At 38.4% G+C, this 18,046-nt stretch overlaps 1 protein-coding gene and 1 pseudogene across 1 annotated transcript in view; one reads left to right on the plus strand and one right to left on the minus strand.

Moving 5' to 3' along the window:
• The window catches only part of ZRANB3 (zinc finger RANBP2-type containing 3), a 242,000-nt gene that overhangs the window by 148,973 nt on the left and 74,981 nt on the right, over window positions 1-18,046 (minus strand). The window lies entirely within an intron of this gene.
• Window positions 12,102-12,869, plus strand: LOC134387958 (prohibitin-2-like; annotated as a pseudogene).

An 18,046-nucleotide genomic window follows, 5' to 3' on the forward strand; every position in this document is an offset into this window, starting at 1 on the left:
GCCACAGCTGCCACCACAGTAAGCCGAGACCCGCATGGTACTGGGGGCTCAGCCTACGGCCACGGAATCTGGAACAGGAGCCAAGTTGGTGTAATATAGCCACTGCCACAACTAGTGTTACTGCCACAACTAGTGTTACTGCAAGGACAGTTCACCACCACAGTAGCAGCCAAGGCCACTCTACAGGCAACCTGCTGCTCACTCGACTACATTGACTTAAGAGTCACTAGTAGAGCCTAGAAATAGAGGAAGAAATCTTTATCCTTATAGCCAACCCCAGAGTAATAGAAGAAGCAAGTCCTATACCAGATGACCAAACATCAACCAAAAAATACTAGAACTACAAACAAACAAGAAGATATGACACCACCGAAGGAATACAGTAATGCTCAAATTTCAAACCCCACAGAACAGGGAATCCTTGAAGTGTCTGAAAAGGAATTCCAGGCAATGATCTTAAGAAAACTCGAAGAGATAAAAGAAGACTCAATTAGAGATCACAATGAAACAAGAAAAAATATCCACAATATGAAGGAGGAAATTTACAAAGAGATTAATACCTTAAAATAGAGTGTAGTAAAACTCCTAGAAATGAAAGATTCACTCAATAAAATAAACAACACAACAGAGAGCTTGAGCAGCAGGCTAGAGCAAGCAGAAGAAAGAATTTCAGGTATCAAAGATAGTCTGTTTGAAACAACCCAGGCAGACCAAAAAAAAAAAAAAAAAAGGAAAAAAGAATTAAAAATAATGAAGAAAATCTAAGAGAGAGAGCAGACAACCTCAAGCGCTCTCACATCTGAATTGTGGATATTCCAGAACAGGAGGAGAAAGGAAAAGGTATTGAAAACCTTCTCAAGGAAATAATAACAGAAAACTTACCAGGTGTAGGGAGAGATGCAGACCTTCAGATCCAGGAAGCTCAAAGGTCCCCAAACAGATTCAATCCAAAAAGAGCCTCTCTAAGACACATTATACTCAAAATTGCAAAGCTCAAAGACAAAGAGAAAATTCTGAAAACAGTAAGAGAAAAGTGCCAAATCACCTATAAGGGAACCCCCATTAGACTAACAGCAGACTTCTCAACCGAAAACCTACAGGCCAGAAGAAAGTCAAATGATACATTCAAAATACTAAAAGAAAAAAAATTGCCAGCCAAGAATTCTTTACCCAGCAAGGCTCTCCCTCAGAAATGAGGGAGAAATAGCATATTTCTCAGACAAACAAAAATTGTGGGAGTTCACCACCACATGATCAGTCCTGCAAGAAATTCTCAAGGGAGTCCTTCATCTGGAATCTGAATAATGATGATCGCTATCACAAATATACAAGAAAGAGCAAAACCCACCATTAAAATAAAAATGCCATTGAGAAGGAGAAAGAAGCTAAATCTTGCCACCTTACATTTCCACTTAACATTGAAGAAGAGAGATAAAAGGGGAATGATAATCAAAAGATATTTAAATCATCTAAACAAAAAGCTAGTAAATGACAAGAATTAAACAATACCTGTCAATAACTACCTTAAATGTGAATGGATTAAACTCCCCATTCAAAAGACACAGACTGATTGGTTGGATTAAAAAGCTAGACCCAAGTATATGCTGTCTTCAAGAGACATACCTCAACTGAAGAGACACAAACACACTAAAAGGGAAGGGATGGAAACATACCATGCAAATGGAAACCAAAAACGAGCAGCAGTAGCTATTTTTATATCAGATAAAATAGACTTTAAAACAAAATACATAAAAAGAGACAAAGAAGGCCACTATATAATGATAAAAGGATCTATCCAGCTAGAAGATATAACAATCATAAATAGGTATGCACCCAATACTGGAGCACCCTGATATATAAAGGAAACACTCTAAGACCCAAAGAAAGAAATAGGCCATAATATGTTGATAGTGGGTGACTTGAATATCCCTTTCTCAGTATGGGACAGATCTTCCAGGCAAAAAATCAACAAGGAAACACAGGATTTAGACTCTACCTTGGATCAACCAGACCTGGTAGATATATACAGAACATTTCACCCAACAAGTAAAGAACATACTTTCTTCTCATCAGCACATGGAACATTATCCAGGATAGACCATATAGTACGCCACAAATACAGTCTCAAATTTTAAAAAACTGAAAACATACCAAGTATCTTTCCAGAACACAATGGACTAAAACTGGAAATTAATAACAAGCAAAACTCTGGAAACTATACAAATACATGAAAACTAAACAATAGGCTCCTGAATGATCTATGGGACCAAGAAGAAATTAAACAGGAAATCAAAAAAATTTCTTGAAACTGATGAAAATAGAGACACATCATACCAAAACCTGTGGCATATGGCAAAAATAGTACTAAGAGGGAAATTTATTGAAATAAATACTTACATCAAAAGAATGGAAAGACTTCAAATAAACAACGTAATGCTATACCTCAAACTAGAAAAATAACAACAATCCAATCCTTTTTTTTTTTTTTTTTTTTTTTTTTTTAATAAAAAAGATGACCGGTAAGGGGATCTCAACCCTTGGCTTGGTGTTGTCAGCACCACGCTCAGCCAGTGAGCCAACCGGCCATCCCTATATAGGATCCGAACCCGTGGCCTTGGTGTTATCAGCACCGCACTCTACCGAGTGAGCCACGGGCCGGCCCTCAACAATCCAATCCTAAAGGGAGCAGATAGAAAGAAATAATTAAGATCAGAGCAAAGTTAAATGAAATAGAGACACAAAAAACAATAGAAAAAAATCAAAAAAACAAAAAGTTGGTTTTTCAAGAAGATAAATAAAATAGACAAACCATTAGCTAGGTTAACAAAAATAAAAAGAGAGAAGACCCAAATAACAAAAATCAGAAATGAAAAGGGAGACATTACAACCAATACCACAGACATACGAAGAATCATTAGAAACTATTATAAACAACTATGACAACAAATACGAAAACCTGGAAGATATGGACAAATTTCTGGACACATACAAACTACCCAGACTGAATCAAGAAGAGACAGAAAACCTTAACAGACCAATAACAAGCAACGAGATTGAAGCAGTCATCAGCAACCTTCCAACAAAGAAAAGCCCAGATCCAGATGACTTTACAGCTGAATTCTATCAAATGTTTAAAGAGGATTTAACACCAATTCTCCACAAACTATTCCAAAAAATTGAAACAGAAGCCACTCTCCCAAACCCCTTCTATGAGGCCAACATAACTCTGAAACCAAAACCAGATAAAGACACAACAAAAAAAGAAAATTACAAGCCAATAACCTTGATGAACATAGATGCAAAATCCTCTACAAAATATGAGCAACCAGAATACAGCAACATATTAAAAAAATTATACAACATGATCAAGTGGGACTCATCCCAGGGACGCAAGGATGGTTCAACATACAAAAGCCGGGCCGAGCCCGTGGCGCACTTGGTAGAGTGCTGCGCTGGCAGCGCGGTGACGCTCCTGCCGCGGGTTCGGATCCTATATAGGACTGACCAGTGCACTCACTGGCTGAGTGCCGGTCACGAAAAAACGACCAAAAAAAAAAAAAACCATACAAAAGTCAATAAATGTTGATACATCACATCAACAAACTCAAGGAAAAAAACCCATATGATTATCTCAATGGCCACAGAAAAAGCATTTGACAAAATTCAACATCCTATCATGATAAAGACTCTCAGCAAATTAGGTACAGAAGGAAAGTATCTCAACACAATAAAAGCTGTCTAGGACAAGGCCACCACCAGTATCATTCTGAATGGGGAAAAACTGAAGGCTTTTCCCTTAAGAACAGGAGCAAGACAAGGATGCCCAACCTCACCACTTCTATTTAACATAGTACTGGAGGTACTAGCCAGAGCAATTAGGCAAGAAAAGAGATAAAGAACACCCATATTGGAAAAGATGAAGTCAAACTGCCCCTATTTGCAGATGACATGATACTATATATAGAAAAACCTAAAAAATGCATCAAAAAACTCCTAGAGCTGATTAATAATTTCAGTAACATTGCAGGATACAAAATAAAAGTCCCCAAATCAGTTGTATGTATATTCTACAATAATGAACTAACAGAAAGAGAAATCAAGAAAGTAAGCCCATTTTCAACAGTCATACAAAAAAAATAAAATACCTAAGGAATCAATTTAACCAAGGAGGTGAAAGATCTCTACAATGAGAACTACAAATCACTACTGAAAGAAATTAAAGAAGACACAAAAAGATGGAAAGACATTCCATGCTCTTGGATTGGAAGAATTAACATTGTGAAAATGTCTATACTACTCAAAGCAATCTACAGATTCAATGCAATCCCTATCAAAATACCTATCACATTCTTCACAGAAATGGAAAAAATAATCTTAACATTCATATGGAACAACAAAAGACCACAAATAGCCAAAGCAATCCTGAGCAAAAGAAAGAAAGCCAGAGGCATAACACTTCCTGACTTCAAATTATACTACAAAGCTATAGTAATCAAAACAGCATGGCACTGGCATAAAAATAGACACTCAGACCAGTGGAGCAGAATAGAGAACCCAGAAATCACCCCTCAGGCTTACAGCCATCTGATATTTGAAAAAGGCAACAAAAACATACATTGGGGAAAAGACTGTCTCTTCAATAAGTGGTACTGGACAAATTGGATATCCATATCCAGAAGAATGAAACTAGACATGTGTCTTTCACCATATACTAAAATCAACTCAAAATGGATTAAAGACAAGTATAAGACCTGAAACTGTAAAATTACTAAGGAAAATATAGGTGAAACACTTCAGGAACTAGGTCTGGGCACAGACTTCATGAACAAGAGCCCAAAAGCACAAGCAACAAAAGAAAAATGAACAAATGGGACTATGTCAAACTAAAAAGCTTCGGCACAGCAAAGGAAACAATCAACAGTGTGGAACAACAACCTACAGAGTGGGAGAAAATTTTTGCTAACTATGCCTCCGACAAAGGATTCATATCCATAATATACAAGGAACTCAAGCAATTACACAGTAAAAAAACAAATAAAGCAATTAAAAATTGGGCAAAGGAGCTGAATAGACATTTTTCAAAGGAAGACATACAAATGGCCAACAGGTACATGAAAAAATACTCATCACTAGTCATCAGGGAAATGCAAATGAAAACTACATTGAGATATCACCTCACACCAGTTAGACTAGCTATAATCAAAAAGACAGAAAAAAACAAACACTGGTGAGGGTGTGGCGAGAAGGGAATGCTTCTACACTGTTGTTGGGACTGTAAATTAGTACAACCACTATGGAAAACAGTATGGAGGTTTCTCAAACAACTACAGATTGATCTTCCATACAATCCAGCCATCCCACCTCTGGGTATATACCCAAAGGAATGGAAAACATCATGTCAATGGCATACCTGCACTCCCATGTTCATCACAGTTCTGTTTACAATAGCCAAGATATGGAACCAATCTAAATGTCCATTGATGGACAATTGGATAAGGAAAATGTGGTGTGTATAAATACACACACACACACACACACACACACACACACACACACACACACACACACACACACACCATGGAACACTACTCTGCTATAAAAAGAATGAAATTCTCCCATTTGCAAGAACATCAATAAGCTTGGAGAAACTTATGCTGAGTGAAAGAAGCAAACCACAAAGGGATAAATACCACATGTACTCACTCATAAGTAGGAACTAAGAGAGAAAGAAGTAAGGAAAGAAAGACCACAGTGGTATGTTGGACTTCTAGAGGGAGAGAGCATACCTAGGGATACAAAGTAGGGTCAGGGAAAGGGGGATGAGAGGGAGGTTGGGGATAATTGAGTGGGGGACATGGGGTATAACTGCAATTTGTAGTAAAGGCATGCTGCCAGTAAGGATCTGGCCATCACGTCTTGGGCATGAGTGGCGACAATCATCTTTGTATCTCATGAATATTAATAACCAATAAAAAATATGTACTATGCAAAAACAAATAAAAAATATATAGTTTATATAAAAAAGCAATAAAGAAGTAAGTCAGGTCTGCTTGATCTAGTCTATAGTGATTTTATAAGCAGTAAAAATGATTTACAGTACTAAAATTATTTCATTAATAAAGATATGGACATAATTGGTACTTAAATGTTGATAGTAGGTGAAGGAATAAGTCAAATGGTTTTATTACAAACTGGAAACTTCTCTCAAAATATAATATGACACTGACCTTTTGTTTAGTAACTAGGCTTTTTAGTATGGTTTTTGGATTTATTAAATTATCTGCTAAGAAAACCTGAGCATTTCTATTACGGTCTCTATCCTGTGGAGATATGGGGGTCAATTAGGGTAAGTATATATCAAAAATAAATTTTCAGTTTCAATAACCACCAAGTACACAAGATTTACTTAGTCATTCACCAAACACCTTTGAGCATCAAGCATAAAGCTAAGCTCTTAGTCTGAGCAAGAGATACACATATAAACAAATAAGTGTGGTAAATGTTACTGATGTTTGTTCATGGCAGAAGAGGGAAGCAGTCATTTCTATCCTGATGTTCAATAAAGGTTACATTGAGAAAGACACATTGAAACATTAAAATATTGGCTGGATTCAAGGATAACGCATTACCCCAGGACAGGTCATCATATCTGAATAATCACCAAATTCATTTTAAAGGAAAAATATTGTCCAAAAGCCCCACTGTTTATTTAAATTTTTTTATTACGTTAAATATGTACAAACTAAAATTAGGTACGAATTCCATACACTTACAGCTTTTAGAGAATATTTTTAAATCATTTACAAAATAAAATACAAATAAACCATAAAATAAAAACTTCAACTTAATATTATTAATTTAATATAATAGATCATGTTATTTCGCAGAAGCTAAATTGATGCTGCTGAGTTTAATGGCCAAAAGAAAAAGCCTATGTCTATTTAATATTTAAACTTTATCTGCTCCTGTATTTACTTTTTTAATGATGGGGAATTGAGTTCAGCTGCACATAATAATGGCTAAAATAGCACAATTTTCCACTCTTACTTAACAGGAGGTTTAGAGGTACACAGTCCAAGGCTGAAGCAGTGGCCACAGATGTCAGAGCCACACCTGCACAATCACCTTGTTCTTTCCTACCTGGTAGATCACAAGACAGCTATTCCAATTTCAGGTTTGGCAACATTGTTTGATGCAGAAACGAAGAGGACAAAAGGACATGTGCCAAGTGAGCCAATCCTATTTTAACAAGCTTTCCAAGAATCACCACCTAGTGACTTTTACTGAGGCCTCACTGGTCACACTGTCACATAACCACTCCTAGTTGAAAAAGAGATTGGAAAAGGAGGGTTTTAGATTTTGTGGGAGGCGTTAGTGCGCCTGCGCGGCCCTACCGCTTTGGCTGGCGGTCTGTCCCGGGCAGCGGCGGCTGTGAGCAGCCATACTTTCCAACCTATGCCTTGCAAGGACCTTTTGGCCGGTTACCTAGCTCATAGACCTGCATGTAAGTGGTCTGGGGACCCAGCCTGGCATGTGAAGGGTTTGTGACCCAGTCTGTGAACGGGCTTGAGCGGTCTGTGAGCTCCAGACACAGCCCCACAATCAGCCCAGTTGGCAGGATTACTGGCAGGTAAAAGAGCCCAACAACTGGCATGGTCGTGCAGCTTTACAATTGGTGTCACGAACAGGATAAGAGCTTTACAATTGGCAATGTCGACAGGATTCCGACATTAGAAGTAGCGGGGCACCCGGCTTTAGAATATATCCATGAATCACCTTTTAAGAATTAGTCACCTGAAGAAAATTTCTGCTACAGTGCCTAAAGGTTATGCCTTTGGTTTGATAAATAAAACCTTTCTATTAAGACTAGATAAAGAAACAAAATGTGGATTTATCAGAGGAGTGAACACATACAGCCCATACCAATAGGATGTAATTTAATAGGAATAAGTTCAAAGTCCTATGTTGGACTATAAAAAGTTAATTATTATAAATTCAGCATTGAGGAAAATGCAAAATAATCATTGAAAAACAAATCAGACCACATACACAGAAAGAGCTGCAATGTCACAGAGACTGCCAGTTAGAGAAAAAGTACTCTCAAATTGATAGAATCTTGTTTTACTCCCCCTGGCCAAATATTGAGATCTTTCCCTTTCAAAAGCATTATCGGCATTGTTTACAAATAGCACTCAACTACAACTCAATTATAAATGAACAACATAGAATATCAAGCAATGTAATATTTTTATTATAACATTTTTTACATCATCATCTTGTGACAAAGTCCCCAAAGGAAATATTCTCTTTTAAGAATATAAATGGCATGCCTATAAAAAGCTAATGTAGAAATTGAGGTGTGATAGTAAACAACTCCAGTTCATACGTGCTCACCCTTATTCCTTCCTGGGTGCAGCTTAGTAAATAAATCTTACCTTGGGTTTATAATCTTATTTCCTACAACATGGTTCATGTTTTTAAAAACCCATGAGTTTTAGTTGATGGCATACTTAAAATGTCACCTGTTGAATGTATACTTAAAAAACAAATGCTGTCTGAGGTTGTAGTTTTAAACACACTATATTTCTGGGGGCTGGCCAGTTACCTCAGTTTGTTAGAGTGGTGCTCATAACACCAATGTCCAGAGTTCAACCACTGTACTAGCCAGCTGCCAAAACAAACAAGAACACTATATATCTGATCTATACACACACATGACTATGCTTATAAATTCACAGATCTCTAGAAGGATATATAAGAAAATGGGTCTAGTGGTTGCTTCTGGGAAAGGAGACTGAGGGATTAGAAGAGTAGGCGACACAGTGAAGAGAAATATTTCACTGTATACTCTTGCACCTTTTTAGTGTTGGTACATGCACATGCATTACCATTCAAATAAATAAATAAATAAAATCTTTTATTATTTTTTTTTCAGGATATTTTTCTACTTTATTTTTTAGAACAGTTTTAGATTTACAGAAAAACTGAGCAGACAGTACAGTTTCCACATATCCCCTCTTGCCCACACAGTTTTCCCTATATCTTTTTTTCTTTTTTGGACCAGTAAGGGGATCGTAACCCTTGGCTTGGTGTTATCTGCACCACGCTCAGCCAGTGAGCGCACCAGCCATCTTTATATAGGATCTGAATCTGTGGCCTCAGCGCTACCAGCGCTGCACTCTCCGGAGTGAGCCATGGGGCCTGCCCTTCCCTATATCTTTTAAAAACCCTATCTTCTTTAGAATCATCTTCAAACCTAGGCATGGTCCATTCTCAAATCATACTGTCATCAGAGTCACCCTCCGGACATGAACAACCAACCAATGCAACTGTGATAAGCCAAAGATTCAACAAGTATACCCAACAACGGTGTGGTGAGTAGATTCCACCACTTTAGGAAAAATTCTTAATTGTTTGGATAGGTACATGAATGTCAGCCATTTTACATAAAAGTTCAAGAAGAAATGATCAGTAAAAGAAGATTTTTTAAAAAGGAGGAGGAGAAAAGAGTATGGGCAAAAGGATGCGATGAAAGGTGTAGCACAGAACTCATGCTTAACAGTGCAACACGACAGTCAGGAACTGAAAGAAAATTAAGAATAAGAATGTAAAATGTGGAGGGCAAACCACCATACTCCTTAGTGCTGCAGTTCCTCAAAGATATCGAAAGCATATCGAAGATATAGGGAAACAGCCACTTTTGCTACATATGAAAACATTGACCCTAAGCATGTATGTCTTCTCTACATATATTTTTTGTGTGGAGAGGACAGACAAAGCGTTACATGGTAACTTCAACATCACTCTTGATCTAGGGCTGTAAAGCAGTAGAATATCGTACTGAAAGCATAGTTAGCAGTACACTTCAACAGGGCAGTGGAGGATGGGCACATATCTCTCATATGTAATCACATTTACTAATGGAGACAATGATTACTTTAATGATCCTCCCCACCCCTCCAAAAAGTTGAATTAGAACTGGGTTCTTGGCTGAAGAAATTAAGAAAGATTTCTAGTTAAAGAGGAGTTTTAAGAAAGAGCAGAGCTACATGAGCATGTTCAAATGCCACCTTTAAATAGAAATCTTTCTTATTTCTTCAACAAAGTATACTCATTCTAAAATGACAATAAAGGGATTTTCTTTAAAAGACATAAACCCACAAGGACAGAAGGAGAAAATAGCAAGTAAATTTCAGTACGTGGAAAGATGAGAAGTCTGTTAGTAGATGCAAGAAGAGGAACCCTAGTTCCACAGGAGATAGACCTGAAAAGGAACCTGATTGGCACTGAAGAACCCCCAAAGAGCTTAGAAAACAGCAGAAAAAGGTACTTCTGCAAGTGGGGTTAGTACGGGAATAAAATAGGATGACTGGTTAAAAATTTATGAAGCAATTAGACTCCTAGATCTCTTACTCAATACAAAGCCCTCCCACGCCCTATTAGAAGTCTGTGTTTCTTCTCTGGAGAGGGTGAAACATAGTATACTAGTTTCCTAGGGCTGCTGTAACAAAGTACCACAAACTTGGTGGCTTAAAACAAAAGAAATGGTATTTTCTCACAGTTCTGGAGGCTAGAAGTCTGAAATGAAAGTATCAGCAGGGTTGCTTCTGGAGGTTCTGAGGGGAATATGTTCCATGCATCTCTCCTAGCTTCTAGTGAATGTCAGCAATCCTTGGAGTTGCTTCAAGTTCCTTGGCTTGTAGGCACATTGCTCCAATCTCTGCCTTCATGTTTACATGGCATTCTTCCCTATGTCTTTCTGTGTACCTAAATATCTCTCTCCTTAAGGACACTAGTCTTTGGATTTAGGGTCCTCTCTAGTCCAGTATTGCCTCATCTTAACTTGATTATATCTGCAAAGACCCTATTTCCAAATAAAATCACATTCCCAAGTGCTAGGGTTAAGACTTCAACATATATGGGCGGGGGTGGGGGGTGGGGACGGGGACAAAATTTAATCCACAACACAGAGGATTTTTGGACTCTGGACACCAAGCACAGTGGAAGGTAGGGGCTTCCACTGAAAATATAGGAAATGTGAAAGTTTATAATAAAATGTTAAAATCCCCAGGCTTCCTTCTTTCCTTGACTCTCAGAATACTGGCAACTAGGCTTATATTTTTCAGGCAAGAGTCCAGCAGTGTCTTCTCTAGGGAATCAGACCAGCCCACAATAAAAGATCTAAATATGCTACCACCAAGAGTTTTTCCAAGAGAACAGCTCAGCCACATTACCTACAGTAAATTCGAGAGCCAGCAACCCCCAACTCCATTCAGTGAGAGCGCTTCTGACCACCTTTTTACTATCCTGCTATTAAAATGCAGACAGATATGGATCACCACACATTTTAAGAACAGCTAATCATATGAAAGACAGAATTCAAAATGCATAGGAAAAAATCAAGTTGGAGGAAACACTGATTAAAGAAAAAAGAATTTAAGGAAAGCTGACACTAATATCTTCAGTGAAGAGGTTTCACCCATGAAGCAAGAATAGAATCCCAGTAAGAGGAACTATTCAGAGAACAAATAAGAGCTCCACGAAATTTAAATAGCATAAACTAAAAACTCAATAGAAGAACTGGAGGACAGAGCCAAGGAAAATTCTTATGGAAGAGATTAAAAAAAAGACAATGAGTTGAAAAACACAATAAAAGAGATAAGAACATCACAGGACCAAACCAAGACACTTAATATCTGAACAACATAGAAAAAAAAAGAAACAGAAAACAGGGAATAATACAAATAATATTAACATAATTCTTTAAAATTCCCAAACTAAAGGAAATGAATTTTCATATTGAATGGGCCCAACAAGTGTCCAGCAAAAAGACTAAAAATAAACTTAACTCCAAAGTCATTCCTATAAAATTTCAGAACAATGAGGACAAAAAGGAGATCCTAAAGGCTTCTAAGAAGAAAAGATTTCATACAAAAGATCTTCTGTTACACGAAATATTTCATAGCAAATAAGAATTTAGACTTCCACAAGCACTAGGAGCCAACCTTCGTAAGAAGGGTGAGATCCCTAAACAGGAATTGTACAGAAGTGGGATGGTACCCTTCTCCTGACCTCTGGTGCAGCCAGCCTCAGGATCAGACATGACCCAGAAGTTGAAGGACTTGGCAGGATAGCTACCTGCTGGGCCCTCAGGCATGGGCACAGCACTGAAACTGCTGCTGGGAGCCAGCGCCATGGCCTACAGAGTCCGCAAATCCATATTCACCATGGGAGGTGGGCAGAGAGCCATCTTCTTTAATCGGACTGATGGCATGCAGCAGGACACCATCCTGCCCAAGGCACTTCACTTCAGGATCCTATGGTTCCAGTACCCCATTATGATATTCAGGCCAGACCCAGAAAAATTTCCTCCCCCACAGGCTCCAAAAACCTGCAGATGGTGAATATATCCCTGCAAGTGCTGTTTCAACCCAATGCCCAGGAGCTTCCCAGCATGTACCAGTGCCTAGGGCTAGACTATGAGGAGGAAGTGTTGCCATCCATTGTCAATGAAGTGCTCAAGAGTGTGGTGGCCAAGTTCAATGGCTCATAGCTGATCGATCATCCAGCAGACCCAGGTATCCCAGTTGATCCCACAGGAGCTGAGAAGAGAGGTCCAACGACTTCAGCCTTCTCCTGGATGATGTAGCCATCACAGAGCTAAGCTTTAGCCAAGAGTACACAGCTACTGTAGAAGCTAAACATGTGGCCCAGCAGGAGGCCCAGAGGGCCCAGTTCTTGGTGGAAGAACAAAGCAGGAAAAGCAGCAGAAGATAACCCATGCTGAGGGAAGGGCTGAGGCTGCCAAAATGCTTGGAGAAGCACTGAGCAAGAACCCCAACTATATCAATTCAATTCATTTCAGTTGAATACATATTTACTGAGTTCCAAATACGTTATAGACTATGAGTATAAAAACACACACAAAAAATTCTAAGTGAAGAGTTTTAGATTATGCAGAGACTTGGTCCAGATTAAAATCTGTGAACATTTCTTCAAATAGATGAAGAATTGTTAAAATAATGGGTAATCTTATTCTGCAGGGTATAAACAGGACCAATGGGTAGAATTTATAGACAGAAAAATTTCATCTCAGTACTAAAGTTTTCTTATTACAAGAATAACCAAAATGTCAATATTTACTATAGTGCTATAATAATCTAAACAATGTGGCATTTGCATAAGAATAGATATACAGATCAATGGAATGGAATACAGTTGAAAAATAAATCCGTTCATATATGATCAAATGACTTTTAATAAAGGTGACGAAGTAATTTGACAGTGAAACAACAATCTTTCCAACAAATGGTGGTAGAATAATTGGACTTCCATATGCAAAAACAAAACAAAACCCTCAACCCATACCTCATACCACATATAAAATTTAAGTACAAATGTATTACAGATCTATACTAAGAGCAAAAACTAAAAAACTTGTGGAAGAAAACAAAGGAAAAATATCTTTATGACCTTGGGTTAGATTGTTTTTTTTTTCCAAGATAAGACACAAAAAGCATGAAATACTGATGAACTGGACTTCACGAAAATTTAAATTTGCTCTTTGGAAGATAATTTAAGGGCAAGTCACAGGCTGGTAGAAAATATAACAGCTGAAAAGGGACTTGTACCCAGAATATACTAATATAAACAAATCTTAGAACTCAATATTAAGAAGACTCTTCAATTTTTAGTTGGGCAAAAGATTTGGGCGGATGCTTCGCCAACAGAAATGTACAGATGGCCAGTAAGCACAAGAAAATGTGGTCAACATCATTAGTCATCTGAAAACTACAAAACAAAACCACAGTGAAACACCACTATCTTCCTACTAGAATGGCTAAAATTAAAAGAATTTATAATGCCAAATACCGACAAGGATGTAGAATGACTGGAACTCTCCTGTATTTGTTGGTGGGAATGAAAAATATATTCCCAATTTGAAAAATAGCTTAGTAGTCTCTTATAAAGTTAAACATAACATTTACCACATGTCCCAGCAATCCCACTCACGAGTATTTATACAAAAGAAATAAAATATTCACACAAAAACCTGCATGTGAACATTTTCAGTAGCTTTATTAAGAATCATAAAAACTGTAAGCAATCTGTACTAGTCTGTTTCTGCTGCTTATAAAAAAATACACAAAACGGGGTGATTTACAAAGAAAACAAAATTTATTGCTTACAGTTTCAGAAGCTGGGAAGTCCAAGGTCCAGGGAACACATCTGGTGAGGGTCTTGGTGGTAGGGACAGTGACCCAAGAGTCCCACATGGCAGAAATGGCAGAGCAGAGAGAGAGGTAGAGACTCTCATGTGCTCTTTAAAAGGAGATCCTCAGAACCACACCCCTGACCACCATTATTAATTCATTCACTACAGCATGGTCCTACAATCAAATCACCTATTCAAGGCCCCACCTTTCAATTACCATAACAGGATTTCCCACCCTCTTAACACTGTCACAGTGTGGGCCAAGTTTTGGGGGGCGGGGGTGTGACTCAATCCAAGGCACAATCCAATGTCCATCATCTAGTGAATGGACATACAAATTGTTCATCCATACAATGTAATACTACTCAGCATTAAAAAGGAATGACACATGCAATAACACAGATCAATCTCTAAAGCTTTGTCAGTGAAAGAAGCCAGACACAAATGCTGCATAGTATGTAATTCCACTTATATGGCAGTCTGGAAAAAGCAAAATGGCAGGGACAGAAATCAGATCAGTCATTGCCAAAAATTAGAGATCAGGAGAGGGGATTAACTACAAAGGGCATGAGAGAACTTCTTATGATGAAAGTCTTTTCCATTTGGATTTTGGTGGTCATTACACAGTTGTAGAAATTTGCTAGAACTCATCAAACTGCACACCTTAAGAGAATGAATTTTACTTATGTAAATTACTCCTCTATAAGCCTATCTTTAAACAGTATGTTAATAAATAAATCATTACTGTACTAAAAATTAGGCTGTCAGAATGATCCAAATTATTGAAATTGTTTATTAAATGAATGAAAGTCAACGTATTCTTCTAGGTACACAAGTAATTTTTAAGATAAGATAGTCGTCTTGCCTTAAGAATTAAAAATGGGACTTCCGGGCAAGATGGTGGACTACAGGTGCCCAGGGCATGTTCCTCCCATGGAAAAAGAACAGAACAAGGAATGGACAGCTAAGTACTTAGGAGAGCACCAGTGGGAGAGCATGAGAGGGCAGCAGGAGTTTGGTGAGAGTCCTGTGGAGTGTGAAAACCTAGGAGAGTGACATAGAGAGGAAAAAGAGGCACAAAGCATCAATCACCACGTCTCTGTCACCAGGAGCGGCACAGGAGGAATTTTCCCTGTCACAAAGAGAATCTGCTCAGCCATGAGCACTTCCCAGAGGTTATCGTCTTTTTGCTCATGCCCCAGCCTGCTGCCACCACCACCGTGGTTGCCAGTGCTGTTGTCTGATCCCAGAGCCATCACCCATCTCCCTGCACAAGAGATCATCATGCTCCCTACCACAGCTGCCGGTGGACCCTCCAGCCACAGCCTCTGGGGCCCCTACCATGCAGCTCCCACCACCTGCAGAACCCACAGCCCTCCCCCGGAGTGGCTTGTACTGCTGCTCCTGCTGGCTGGAGCTGGCATCATCCAGCCCCAGAGTAGTACAGCTGCAACCATCCATCTCCCCTCTCAGTTGTTTGTTCTGTTCCCTGTTATAGTCACTGACACTGCTGCCACATCTACTCAATCCAGGTGCCACCAGCTCTACCTCATCCAGATCCAGGTATTCCTATGTTTTGCCAGACAAGGGGAAAAAGAAAAGAGGTGAGTGAGTGCAGCCCCATACACCCAGTGGTGGGAACTACTCACAGAGATCATGTGACTGACTACATTGACCCAAAGAAGAAACACTGCCCAGGGTCACCCATTCAAGCTGAGGAACTACAGTATACCCCAGTGCACCTATCAAGATCTAGTGACAACGAGACCACCCAGGGTCACCAACCTCAGCCAACAAGTGAGAGAATACCCAGGCACTTCTCCCAAGAACCCAAGATCTCACACACAACCTTGATGACCAAATGAAGTATCACTTACTTCAGTAAAGAACCACTGAGTGCACCAGTGCCTAGGCCACAGAGGCACTCACAGACAACTCTGACACTGAATAAGGCCAAATAAACCACACAGAGACTACATGAATAAGTCTACCTGGAAGCTAAAAGCTAAGTCTACCTGGAACCTAAACCTAAAGCTAAAATATCCCATTCAATGATCAATATAAAACACATACACAGAAGAGAGTCTCTCTCCACAAAAAACACTCCAGAGTATTAAAAGAAGGAACTGCTCCACCAGACCACCAGACCTCAAGATAGGGATACTAGAAATATGAAAAACAGTAAAATATCACCACCAAAGGAATAAAATAACTCACAAGTACCAGATCCCAAACATCAGGAAACCCTTGAAATGTCTGAAAGGAATTCTGAGCAACAATCTTAAGGAAACTCAATGAGATACAAGAAGACTCAGATGACAAAATGAACAGAAAAACAATCCAGGATATGAGGGAGGAAATTTACAAAGAGACAGATACCTTTAAAAAGAATATAGCAGAACTCCTAGAACTGAAGGACTCATCCAATGAAATAAAAATTACAACGAGAGCTTAAGCAGGAGGCTAGAGCAATTGGAAGAAAGAATTTCTGATCCTGAAGACAGTCTCTTCAAAATAACCCAGGCGGACATAAAAAAAAGAAAAAAGAATTTTAAAAAACAAAGGAAATCTACAAGAGCTATCAGATAACCTTAATCACAAAAACATCTACATCATGGATGTCCTGGAAGTGGTGGAGAAAAGAAAAGGCACAGAAAACCTATTCAATGAAATAATAGCAGAAAACCTCCCAGGTACAGGGAAAGATACAAAATTCCAGATCTAAGAGGCTCAAAAATTCCCCAAATAGATTCACTCCAAAAAGATCCTCTCCAAGACATACTGTAGTCAAACTGTCAAAAGTCAGGGACAGCTGGTAAACTCAGTTGGTTAGAGTGTGGCCTTATAACACCAAGGTCAAAGGTTTGGTTACCTCTGCTGGTCAGCCACCAAAAAATAAATAAATAAATAAATAAAATTTAAAATAAAAAAATAGATTTAAAATAACTGCTAAAAGTCAAAGACAAAGAGAGATTCTCCTACAGCAGGAGAAAAGCACCAAGTCACATATAAGGGAGTCCCCATCAGACTGACAGCAGACTTCTCAGGAAAAACCCTACAGGCCAGAAGAAAATGAGATGATACATTCAAAGTACTAAAATAAAAGAATTTCTAACCAAGAATACTATACCCAGCAAGGCCATCCTTCAGAAATGAAAGAGAAACAGTGTATCTCCCAGACAAACAAAAACTGTAGGAGCTCACCACCACATAACAAGCCCTATAAGAAATCCTCAAGAGAGTCCTGCCTTTGGAATCCAAAAAATGATAATCACTACCATGAATATTAAAGAAAGAACCCACTGGTAGAACAATAATGCAAATGAGAAAGAGAAAGAGATAGAACCCACCCCCCCAAATATAAAAGATCAATGAAACAAAAAGTTGGTTTTTCAGAAGATAAACAAAATGGACAAACCATTAGCTAGACTAATAAAAGAAGAGAGAAGACCCAAATAATGAAAATCAGAAATGAAAAAGGAGACATTATAACTGATACCACAGAAATACAAAGAATCAATAGAGACTATTATGAACAACTATATGCCAACAAATTTGAAAATCTGGAAGACATCTGGAGGAAACGGATAAATTTCTGGACACATACAAACTACCAAGACTGAACCAAGAAAAAATAGAAAACCTGAACAGACCAATAATGAGCAAGAAGATTATTAGAATCTTTTTTTTTCTTCTTCTTCTTTTTAGCGCTTGGCCTTGAACTTGGTGTTATCAGCATCAGCTCTAACCAAGTGAACTAACCAGCCAACCCAAGCTAGGAGATTAAAGCACTAATCAACAGTCTTCAAACAATGAAAAGCCTAAGACCAA

The sequence above is a fragment of the Cynocephalus volans genome, chromosome 1 (assembly GCF_027409185.1).
Source record: "Cynocephalus volans isolate mCynVol1 chromosome 1, mCynVol1.pri, whole genome shotgun sequence".
NCBI classification, from domain to species: Eukaryota; Metazoa; Chordata; class Mammalia; order Dermoptera; family Cynocephalidae; genus Cynocephalus; species Cynocephalus volans.